Here is a 12,941-nt window from a genome sequence, read left to right as displayed (position 1 = left end):
CCCACTCCGGTACAAACGTCTGAACTTTCCGCACTTCGACAAAATGGGTCACAGATTCGCAAAAATGTTCGCGAACGAGTCGCACATCAATATCTGCATTGTGTGCAGCCGTCCGCGTTCGACATATGCTGTGCAGGCCCAGGAGCATGACAAGATCAAAAGGCACGCCATCGTCGTTTTCAACCGTGAGATAACCGATTCCATGCGGATTTAATGGCAACTCTTTTTTTAGAGTTCTCTCTAAGATGTCCCAGAAGAACACCCCGCTCCAGCAATCTAAAAACACGTGTTCAATGGTCTCTGGTTTTTTGCATAATAAACAGTTAGTATTCCACGGAACAAATAAACCCCTATCTTCGAACCATGCTTTAACGGGTAAGGTTTCCGTGTGCAGCTTAAAAAAAAGGGTTTAACCCCTGGCGCAACAAGCATTCTTTTACCGCGTTTCAAGACATCTTTTCCTGGGCCTACACGGTATAATTCACGGTACAATGGCACTGGAAATAACACATCAACGAGGTCCTTATACAGTTTCTTACGTGACACCTCGGTCAAGTATTACAAAGAAAAGCGCACCGATAAGAAACGGAAAGATGTAACTACTTTTTTTAGATATCCCCGTACTGGTCCTTGCTCACACACCGAAGACACAACAAATTCCGGTAGCACTTTACCCAACCTTAGTTGAATCATAGTTCTGAGAAACGTGTCATCTACATCTCGGAGAAAAACAAATTGACTGACGAGTTGTCTTACATACAGATGTGCTAAACCAAGCCCACCATCACACACTCTTTAAATAGATTTGTACGGCTCGTTATTTCCCACACAGAGCTCCAAATAAAGACCGCGAACACTCTGTGCATTTTTTTGTACATTTAACCTGCTGCAATGTAAGACCTGCATTACATACCATAGCTTGCTTACGAGAAACATGTTGCAAGCCGTGGCCCGTGCGAAAATGGACTTATCCCAGCCTTTCCATTTCTGTGCTTTTTCACGCAACACTTCTGTCTGTTTTTTCCAATAAGGCTCGCTTTCACAGTAGTAGTGCAGGGGCACACCTAAGTATTTTGTCGGTGTTTCTTGCCATTTAATGTTCATAAACACCCTGGGAGCAACGTCCCATTCCCCATGCCAAAACCCAAGGCACTTGTCCCAGTTTACAGCACTACCACTTGCCTGACAAAAACTTTTTATAGCATTGACAGCGTGCATTACACTTTCATGATCAACACAGAAAACTGCAATGCCATCAGCGTAAGCAAGAAGGCTGACCTCGGCTTTATATAAGTGGAATCCTCGTATCGCTTCGTTCCTAATTACGCTTAGACAAAAAGGCTCAATATATATACAAAAGAGAAGCGGTGATAACGGGCACCCTTGTCTTACTGAGCGCTGTACCGGTATGCGCTCTCCTACTGATTTGTTTATTATCAGCCTCGTTCACTCTTAAAAAAAAGGTAGTCTCAACCGACTCTTTTTGAGGTGTATCTGCTCGTCACACATATGACCACTTTTTGGGTGGTAACATAGACTCTCTTGGAATTACAGTACCGGCGACTCTCTTGCAGTACCGGTGACTCTCTCCCTCAAGGAGCACTGAGGAGTATGTATTACTCCCAAAGCAGGAGTTGATGCGACTACCTCAGTGGTCCACGCGAGTAGCTCTTGGTAGTCAGCCGAACCCCTTTGCAATGGCAACAATGACCCTTCCTAGGGTAGTCATTTGACAACTGACAAACAATGGTGGTGTACATGACTACCATGGCAAGAGTTCATGCGACTATCTTAGTGGTCGATGCAAGTACCTCTTGGTAGTCAATGGAACCCCTTTGCAATGGCAACCATGACCCTTCCTAGGGTAGTGAATTGACTGACAATGGTGGTGTACATGACTACCATGGTAAGAATTGGTGAAACTAGCTCCTGGTACTCAACCAGACCCTTCACAGCAGCTGCTGTGACCTCTGCCTGGGGAGTCAAATGACTATCTCTAAGCTAATATGGAAGCTCGCTACATATAGATTTGAATTTGTGTAAGCAACAAACGCGTAGCTATTCAGCAGCTCTCAGCCACCATTAGATGTTATAATAAACTGCAAAACTATAAACAACTAAAAGAACACTGAGCAAAATGAGAACAAGATGAAAGCAGGAGCCAACGTTTCGACAAGTGGACTTGTCTTTTTTAAGGCGACAACGAAAAAAACAGTTAGCACATAGCATCACAAAGAGTTAAACACCAAGAGCCAAAATTTCACTATCATATGTAATAACCTCAAATGTATCAGCATCATACCTGGTAAAAACAGAAGACAGCAATCTGATTTGCTAAATTGGAATCAATGGCCAACCTTGAGTCAGTTGCGACATTCAGCATGTTTTTTTTGTGGGGGGGGGGGGGGGATGTGGTGTACAAGGCAAACTGAACAGCGCTAATATGTCCAATGTTATGTAATATAGCAGTTCAGGTATTTGAGAAAAAAATTTATTTCTTGAACAAGAATGTTATTTCTTTGCCATGACAAAGGGCTTGTTTATTTCAATATGCCATAGAGGCATACATGGGCAGAATAATTAAATTTCAATATTGATAATTAACGACAAATTTAAAATTTCACCATATCAAAGCAATGATACAACATCGATGCCAGTAGAAGAAAATTAATATGCCTAAAGACCAGATAAATGTAAAACAGGGCATGACGAATAATACCACTTAAAAATCCATGTGTAGCTTGCATAGTAAGTACATCACATTATGTTTCAAAAGTGCTACTTCTTGGCCATCCTATCATCCAATTTCTCAAAAAAAGACTGCTGTCTCACCTCTAAATGTTTCCATTAGCACTGCCTCCGTGTTTGTGTCAAATTTCGATCTGCTTCGGTTCAGATCTGAAAGAACAACACAACAGTTAAAACATGTACAAATTTTATTCAATAAAATATGCGCACATCACAGTGACCTTTAGTGAGAGTACATATAGCAATCACAAAAAGCACTTAACTTTGTAAGGAAAGCATCAGTTTACAGCACACGAAGAGCCTGAGAGAAGAGGTACACTGCATCCATTGATGTTCTCAAGGAACGAATCACCAATGGCCTTGCCACGAGGGTTCATCGCAAACCCACACATGTCAAAATACCTAGATGTTCTTTCTGTACACCACAAGGGCCACAAAGGTTGGCCGCCTCATCACTAGTAACCTCGCTTTTCGGTCTTTGCTCAAGTCATACAAGGCAAAAAGCAGAGTTGATCTTGATGCTAAATGACACGCAATGTAATGGCCAGCCGCTAAAACTGCCAAGTGAGCAAGAACATCGTGCCTCAGCGCCCATCCGCTAAGTGGTAAGCAAGAAAAGCAAGCGTGCTACCATCCTGTATGCATGTGGCATGAGCGAGACTTTTGCCAGAGTGTTGAATGACTGCAATGGTTGGGTGGCACATGTCCCTTCCAGCAAGCTATGTGATGAACTGGTGTACATGAAGGACCCCTTTGGAAGATTGAACTAACTTGGCTCCATGTACATATTCACATGCAAAAAATGTAATTCACTGTCAATCTGGCAACGTTAAGAAGCACCCAAAGCAGGATAAGCACTAGCTCTTTAAAAGCAACCTTATTTCCGACGCATTATCCGAACACCAAGAGAAAACAGGGCCTTCTATACACTAGCACTAGGCATCGATAATAGCCACTACAATATTAGCGATGCAATTACTACTATAATCACTGCATATTCAGATGACGTGCTAAGCGATAGGAAGGTCACACGATAATCTGCCTGTCATCTATGCATGCGCTCTCCGCCATCTCACCTGTACAGAACCAAACCATTGCCTCTGCTGTCATTTGGGAACAAAGGACCCATACTGGCTCCGAAATACAATTTCTTGTAATTTCACTATTTTTTAAAATATTATTGGTGAGTGTTTGCTTTATGTCCCACAATACAAAAACTATGAATAACATTTAAACACAATAAAGTTTTCGAGGTTTGACTAGCTATTGGCAGTATTACTCAGCTGCATAATCCAAGGCTACGAACACCAAAATAGCCTGAGCGTTAAAAAAAAGAAACAAAAAAGGCTAAGTGCATACAGGAAGGTGCATTTCAAGATGACTTTAGTAGCTTAGTCAGATTTCTCAGCCTGCTCAGCACTGGCTGTGATTTTGTTAGTTGTAGCAGTTAACCGTGCTATTAAAGCTGTTGGGACTTGGCGCCTAGTTTTGTCGTTTTCGTTTCAATCATGTGTTGCAGCAATGAGAGTGTCTGCTCCGCAGAGCTGATGTATTTGATGTTGAAAGCCCCAGTACATGGAAAATAAAAATAACCCCGTTACACCGGAAGTGAAGTCCAATACATCTACACATACATATCCACACTTCACACACAGGGCCTTGGAAGAGATGCGGTTGTCGCCAGTGTACAGCAATGTGGCGTGGGCAAACTCCTGTCCTGGCGTCTGCAAAGCAAACATATAAATACATAAATTGTTGGTGCACAAAAACAATACGGGTTGCTCTGCGACAAGGTTCTAAAGAACTGACTTTTATTTTAGGTAAATGTTGCCGAAATGAAAAATCACGCAGAGAAAAAGACCAAAATTGCTAATTTCTGTTTGAAGTAGGCAAAAATGGTTTGTTATATTACCAGAAAATTAGAACAGTTCTAAGCTTTTACTTCAAAAGCAGTAAGTACCCATTTTATTGTGCTACAAAAAAAGATTACCATAAGCTGCAGTTCAATTTTCATAACTTGGTTTTGCAAGATCATATGTGCAGCCATGGATGGTTGCACAAGATTTGCTCTGTCATGTGATCTGATCTGCCACTTTGACATATTTAATTGCTTTGATAATGTCCATTAGGTAGAGAGCATAAATGGTTTCTCTGGTTACTTTCATTGCTTTCAAAGCCCAACAAAAAGTACCACTAATAACTTGAGTAAATAGAATGCCACACATAAAGCGCCTGCACACACTGATTAATTGCTTGACGCTTCTTAAGCCTTAATAATCAAGTTTAACAAAATTATCTCATTTTAACTGAAGGCTATACTCGAATTGTTTATCTTGGTGGTTTTCTAGCTCTGAAATTTCCGCACAGTTATACAGGGTCTTGAATATTATGCTGCGCATGTTCAAAAGAAGGTTTTGCGCTCACCGCTACACTGTTCTTCACGTTTTGCAGAACAATCCCATTTTGGGGTCGGCTTCGTTTATTATAACGCTTACCAAAGTTAACTGCCTGGTTTTTAAGAAAAATGTGCAAATTTTTCTTCACTTACAGGGATGCGAGCTGCTGCGGCGACAGCGCTGGCATAAACCTGTGTCGCCGCCTGCCGGCAGCTGCAAAAAGCAGCCGGTCAAGGATGTTTACCACTGGGTTTACTGTGTGTTGCCCGCTCATGAACACACTGCAAACGTCCCTGATCGCCTGCATTCTGCAGCTGCCGGCGACACATGTTTATGGTAGCGCCATCGTTGCAGCAGCTCACATCCCCACAAGCGAAGGCAAATTTGCACTTTTTTATTAATACCAGGCAATTAACTGCAGTAAATGTCATACTAAACGAAGCAGCCCTAAAATGCAATCATTTCGCAAAACTTGAGCAAGAACGGTGTAGCGGTGGGTGCAAAACCTTTCTTGGAACAGGCGCAGCGAAATATTCTGGGCCCTGTACATATTGACAATTGCCTCATACTGACACTGTGTACTTGGTCGTGTAAGCAGCTCAAAGTTCTAACCATTTTTGTGAACATGTCGTCCCCTTGCTCATTGACAAGAAATGGTACAACCATGATGGCGCTCACGCCTTTTGCATCTGAAGAGAAAAATTACAGCAGTGAAAGGGCTGCAGCTGCTGACCAATTTCGCTGCTTGTAATTATTAAGTAAACTAGCAAGTATAAAACTGCCAGCAGCAACAGCTTATAAGATTCATACAATCATACAGCAGTCCACTTAGGGAATTTCGGTGGCACAATTCAATGCTGAATGGGTAGTGAATAAATAGTAACTGCATATCATCATCATCAGTCTATATAAATGTCCAATGCAGGACGAAGGCCTCTCCCTCCGATCTCCAATTACCCCTGTCTTGCGCTAGCCGATTCCAACCTTCGCCTGCATATTTACAAACTTTATCACCCCACCTAGTTTTCTGCCATCCTCGACTGCGCTTCCTTTCTCTTGGTATGCATTCTGAAACTCTAATGGTCCACCGGTTATCCATCCTACGCATTACATGACCTGCCCAGCTGCATTTCTTCCTCTTAATGTCAACTAGAATATCGGCTATCCCCGTTTGCTCTCTGATACGTTAGGCCTAACATTTTTCGTTCCATCGCTCTTTGTGTGGTCCTTAACTTGTTCTCGAGCTTTGTTAACCTCCAAGTTTCTGGCCCATATGTTAGCACTGGTAGAATGCAATGGTTGTATACTTTTCAACGGCAGTGGTAAGCTCCCAGTAAGCATTTGACAATGCCTGCCATATGCACTCTAACCCAATTTTTTTTCTGTAAATTTCTTCTCATGATCAGGGTCTCCTGTGTAGGTATAGACAGCTATAAGCAGCTAACTGCATATAGCTATCTACAAAAAAGGATATTCGCAAGATGTGTTCGGCTATTTAATGGGTGATGCTTATGGAAGTGTACTGCAAGTGGGTCAAACATGAATAGGTGGAACAAATGGGCCAGATTTTTGTTAATCAAGACTCTATGCAGCCAACAGATAATTAGGCCATGGAAAGTACAGGGTAAATTAAATGTGATTTTATTGAAATGTAAAATAACTAAACATTGGAAAAGAAAGTAGGCAAAAAACAACTTGCCACCACTGAGGGCAAACCCACGTCATATGCATTACACATGTGAGCCTGTATCAGTTAAGCACGATGAAGGTTATTCTCCCATTCACCTCATTCCGCATTTGTTATGTTTATTAGATATGGCACTGGAACTGTTAGCACCACTCAAGGCCATGGCTGACGCTGCAGCATGTTCGTTGAACCGTAGGCGTCATGTGGTACATGACATTTAAGAGCAGGCAGATGGCACTGTATGCTACCTGAAGGCATCAATGCTGTTATGAATGCAAAGACTTATAGGCCTGCTGCCTGCTCCTAAGGGTCATCCCCTTTGTGATGGTTGCAGGTAAAAGTATGTGCCACATCTTCTGCCATGATTATGAGTTTGGTGCTGGGCCACATTTAGTACACATACACAAATCCACAAGAATGTGAATGAGAGGACAGCTACTACCACAGCTCAATGAGTAGACTATTGCATGCTATATTTGCAAGATGTGAGTTTTGCTCCCACCAGTGGCAAGTTATCTTTTTTATATTTTTTTATGACTTCTACAGTTCAATAAAACCACATTTAATTTCCGCTGTGGTTCACTTGGCCTTTCAATGGTTGGACCAAACATGAAAACCTTGCTCATTATATTACATTGTTCTTTTTTGTTTAAGAAAAACTAGCAATAACTACGTATTTGAAAAACATTCTGTACAGGCACTGATTCAAGTTATAGTTTCCTTAGAATTATGTAATGCTAACTTCAGAAAGCTTAAGGATGGGCCAAGGTAATGTGAACATATCTGCTAGTTTGTTACTCCTATTCAGGTGGACACACTCGGATTATGTGAGGACGCAAGAAAAAATACTCAGTGCAACGTGTAATTTTCTCAATGCGCTTTCACTTTGTATCCTTAGCGCTATTTCCACCTGAATTTGGGGCTAGTTCATTATAAATGTCGAAGTGAAATGCATGAACGTGCTACAATAAAAAAATGGTATCATCTGTTTCCTTTCTGCTGTGCTTTCTTGTGACTCAGTAGCACGTTTCAATTCAACACCATGTAAACAATCAATTGTGAGCAGATCTTACATTGCTACCATACTGCTGCTGTACTGCACTCCACGGTTCCTTGGCAGTCAACAGAAGCTATTCACCGCGAATAAGTTTCATATTCAAATAGCATTGTGGCTTCCTTAATTAATGCTGAAAAATAGCTTGTGACCAACATCACTTTATTCCTTTCACTCATGACTGTGTGTGTCCTCCAAATTTAAACAAACTTTCTGTACATACAAAGCAAACTCAGCCGAAAAAAAATTCAACCTGTAGCAGGAACATTTAAGTGAGATCAGGCTAGTCATCATAGTTACAGAAATAACTGATTGAATTTTTATGCATAAATGACTACAGGTACAAAATATATTGTTCAACCAATTGTACATTTAGCTGAGCATGCAATTAATTTTACAGAAGGTGGCCGTATTGCACCTCAGATGCAGAGCTGCTGTTGGCATCTTCAAATTTAGTCAAGCTGCAAAGCTTATAGATCACAGCATGTATACTCAATGACAAGCACACAGACGAGAACAGTTGCGAGAAACAATGGCCATAAATATTACGAAGTGCTAAGAAAGACTTTGACAGCATATTTTAACCTTTAAACGTGCCAAAGAAATCAAAATGAAGGAAATTTACAAGGAAATGCTCTTACATAGCCAGAGTCCAATCTGTTCCTCAGGGCTGGGTACTGGTTTACCAAGGCACCTTGCAGCAATGTTGTACAGCTTATTCGGGTACCTGATGTTTACAAAAGTGTGCATAAGCCTTCTACATAAAACAATATACAAAAAAAACAATATGCAACAGCACTGTAGTGCAACCATTTCCATGAAATATCCAGCAGGTGAACTGTGATTCATCAGATGGGAGAATTTGTTCGGTTAACTGCACTATGAAAGCATTAGGTGCATGACGAGACAGAGGTTATAAAATTTATCGGATGGGTTTGACACAGGAGAGGGGTAACAGTATATCCTTTGGACCTGCAATAGCCAAGATAAACGGATGATGATGACCAGAGTTCACACTCTAACAATACTTTCACCAAAACAGATTATAAAAGAATTTTATTACTTCAAATGAGTTTACTACTAAGAAATGCACACAAGGGGAAATTAGCCATGAATACCAATTTGAAGAAGCATCTTCTATAAGAAATTAGTAGGGCGGCTGATTAAGCTAGTTGTTGATCAATTATCGTGAGTGTACAGCATGTCACTAATTGCCACTATATGACATGCATTTTATTTGTTTTCTAAAGTTCCATGAGTATGCAGATATTCCTTCCAGTTGAAAAGTTGTACGAGGCACTAGCTGACATGTACACAAAATTTAGTTCACGAACGCCCAGCTGCTTTTTTAGAAAAAGGGACTAAGTCGAAACATCGCATTCTGAGAAATGTGCGAATAGATGTGTCAAATTGCTTGCTTAATCGATACATCCCACGATTAGTCATCTTCATACTAAACTTTACCAGTAGTCTTTCCCTCTCTTTCTGCAGTCCTTTCAGTGCTGTTATGCTTCAGCTTTAGCTTGAAATTGCTTTTTTACCCACCATGAGTCTGTTGATAGCATCCACATGGAAAAACAAAAATGTACAGGAGTGACCTCCAGATGCTTTAGTACGCTTTCACTGCAGCGGTTGCAATAAAACTTTCAATTTCGTATCAATGTATGTGTTTTCCTCATCAGCAACACTAAAAGGCATGAATTAGGTCCTTCACAGATGTGACGTGCCCTATGAAAAGCACACACCAACATAAACAAAAGCAAGAGGAACGCATGAGAGCTACAAAGAGCTCCCTAAGGGCTGTAAAATGCATTAGAAAAAGAAAAAAAGTCACAAACCAAAACCAAAAATACTGTCTAATGCAAGACGTTTTTATACGATGGAAACTTCATATCATCTTAAGTCTCGACGACAGGTCATGCCCACGTTACAGTCGACGCTACAAATATAATGAATTAAATAAGTGGTTTAGAAGTCGCATATAGCCAAGTGTTTTATATTTTTTGAAAGCTATACACATGTGCTATCAGTACAACGCAAAATCAGAAATTTACGGTTTGGGCCTAACAACGTCTAACCCCCCCCCCTAACAGCTGTACCCACAATTTTCAAAATACCCGAACGCTCTATAGACACTGGTCGAGAGCATTCTCAGCCCAGAAGGCATTGAGCACATTGCACTTTTCGAGCCCAAGTGCAGCCAGTCTACACTGGCTAACCTCATTGTCTTTCTATCTAAACATCTCAATGCCTTTTCATTAGTAACAAAGCTTTAATTCGGCCCTGAAACACTTTGTGCATAGTAAGAAAGCATTGCCACTCTGTTAACGAGGCTCCTGTGGGAATGTGAACAAAATATTACACGACATGCAGCAGAGAATTCACAATCTCGTGCAAAAGCAGTTAAAAATTGCTTGCTCTCACTTAAGCATAGTTGTTATGCAGTGTCATCGCAAGCAGCTAGACCCACAACAGCTATTGGCTGATTTCGTGATCGCAAGAACATTCTCATTAATACCATTATTGCTCATTTGAGTTAAATAAACAAAAAATATATATATGTATTTGACCTCAAAAAGACAAAACAGCCATTTCACCTTTGCACTGCTTTTCTAAACATGACGACTGCACGCTGCTGCGCATGGCTTCAGAGATGAAAAGCGCAGCGTAGAAATTGCGGCTGCCACGAGCCGCCTTGCGTTCACCCTACGGACAGCAACGGGGCATTGCTTCCTTGTGCCCCCTTGCCAACTCCCCTGTGCAGCTTCCAGCATGCTAGTGGAAATGAAAGGAGACAAAAAACCACTTATCGGTGCGATAATTATGTCTAACTTCACTTGTCCTTGAAGGATTCGAAAACTTTTGTGGGAGGAAATTTTTGAGGTGACGTAATTTAATAGTGATGATATTCTATGATTACTTAGAAAAGTGTTTCAGGACCCCTTTAAAGTATTGCTCAAATACCGTTATTTTATCCTTCCAGCATATGACAGACTTTAGTCATACAGAGTTAACGAGTACAGATTGGATAAGACATACGGATAAGCATACAGCTGTTTTGGTGCCTCTGATGCTTCAGAGTGGCTTTGGGAGACGAATAAGTTAATCAACACCCCATCATGCACTGCTGCGCTTTCATTCATGTTGACATAGCACGGGAACCGATCTTTGACCTGAAAGCATACACCTGTGGTTTATCAGTAGGTTTGAACCAGTGGACACTGAACAGGCATTGATTAATTTTTAGCCTTTTTCTATGGTTGCTGTAGTGTCCCAAATAAGTTTGTTATTTAAAGCCATAACAGCACAACACAACACTAATCCTGCGGCCCATATGTGAGCTAAGTGCAGGACACATTGAGCAAACAAGTTTGAGCTTATTTAGCAATGCCAGCAACAATCAGTATATAGGAATAGATGATTTCCCAAAGATAGAACCATATAGTTGATTGCACAACGTTTTCATAGTCCTGTTGCAGAAAATGTCAATGAATGTTTTTCCTGGGTTGGTTGAATTTAACTTTATTACTGCAGGATTACTGCAGCAAACAAATAACAAGGCAGACAACACTCCTGTTTTCCTCGTCTTGTCTGTTCATTGGTTAAATGCTACAGAAATTTGCAGATTATGGCATACTACGACCGGTTACACAAACTAAAGCACCATTACATTGTTTGAAGCTGTTAGTACTTCACCTTTCCCCATCTAACAGGGAAGCGATTGCACACCTGAGCTCAAATCAGTAGTAACCCAACCGCAAAAGTTTTCAGAAGACGGAAGTCCCGAAAACGTTTAGTTTCCTTTCCAGTTCTCCCCTAGGCAAAAACTTAAGTTGAGCAACGATGCGTTCCTAAGGGCAAGTATGCGCTTCACGTGTCAATGTCAGCGACGAGCCGAAAATATTTGTAATTGGCAGCACAGTGAAGTGACATAGGACAATTTCGTAACACTCGGACTGTCAGGTAAACGTGAAACAACTCAACAGTTACTACTCGTGCTCGACATTTCCACTACGCATACTGTTGGTATTTTGCCCATACGAACCAAACAGTGACCAAATCATCTTTACACTCCATAACACGCAGAACCTTCATGCTCACCTGTATTAGGAGATCGTTGCATGTCATCCGGTGCGCGAACCCACCCATCCGCACACTTTCGTGAAGGTCGGCGAGCTTCCGGGCGCCTGTGAACTTCACAATTTTCTTTGGTGGCCCATGCGAAACGAAGTAAAATGCTTCCGCATCAGTCGGCGAGCCTTCAGTTGAAGTCGGATCAGATGACATGCTGCTACAGTTGTCGGGTATCACAGGCGCAACGGACGCAAGAGGAAAATCCCACTCGCGTTTCGACGGTCGCAGGCTTGCCGCCATCATGGAATAAAGAACCGCCGCCGTGGTTTCGGATTCTGAGGACTAACCGCTGCTACCGCTGCCGCGCTTTTCACAGTTGCGTATCCAAAGTCGAAGTAAATGCGAAAGCCACAAACCAACCACTGTACTACGAGCATCAAAACCGCAAACGACCGTGAAAGTAATTGTGAGTCTCGAAGGTTGTGCTTTTTTTCTGTACTGCAAGCCCATTTTACTTACGCCGTCACCGCTGCGTTTGAAACAGTTCTCAGAGGCTATGCTTTAGCAGGCTAGAGTGGGTCATAAGACCCATGACTGGTTTTTTATATATTATTTTGTTTTATTTACAACATTGTGGTAAACATAAATAAAGATGTGTTGCAAAGATAATTAGAGAAACAACCTTCAATTGCTAATTATTATTTTTGCTCACTGGTACACGACCCGAATTAATCGTGTTTACTAGGAGGCGACACAAATAGCTGTGCACCTCTACTCGGTACGCTCCATCAGCTTCAGTGAATGATGAGTTCCGCGTGCAACTTGGTGGACTTCATAGTTTGTTTTTCATTGACATTGAGTGTATATTCATGTTATATTTTTATTCCTTTTTTTATTCTATGCATGTTAAATCAATATTTATGTACTTCCGCCCCTTATTGCTTCCCTTGAGGAATCTTTAAATACAAAACAGATATGTATG

The 12,941-nt window shown here is 41.3% G+C and overlaps 1 long non-coding RNA gene across 2 annotated transcripts; it reads right to left on the bottom strand.

Moving 5' to 3' along the window:
- Positions 1 to 4,313: 4,313 nt before the first annotated feature.
- On the bottom strand, positions 4,314 to 12,676 carry LOC119440895 (uncharacterized). Of its 2 annotated transcripts, XR_005189658.2 has the most exons (5): positions 11,987 to 12,676; positions 10,483 to 10,660; positions 8,527 to 8,612; positions 5,757 to 5,833; positions 4,314 to 4,472 (listed from the first exon to the last, which is right to left on the bottom strand). It is a non-coding gene; the product is annotated as an uncharacterized LOC119440895 (long non-coding RNA). The 2 variants fall into 2 exon arrangements; XR_007465446.1 differs by lacking the exon at positions 5,757 to 5,833.
- Positions 12,677 to 12,941: the final 265 nt, after the last annotated feature.

This window comes from Dermacentor silvarum, chromosome 2, assembly GCF_013339745.2.
Source record: "Dermacentor silvarum isolate Dsil-2018 chromosome 2, BIME_Dsil_1.4, whole genome shotgun sequence".
Classification (NCBI taxonomy): Eukaryota; Metazoa; Arthropoda; class Arachnida; order Ixodida; family Ixodidae; genus Dermacentor; species Dermacentor silvarum.
This window is presented reverse-complemented; position numbering and strand designations above follow the sequence as displayed.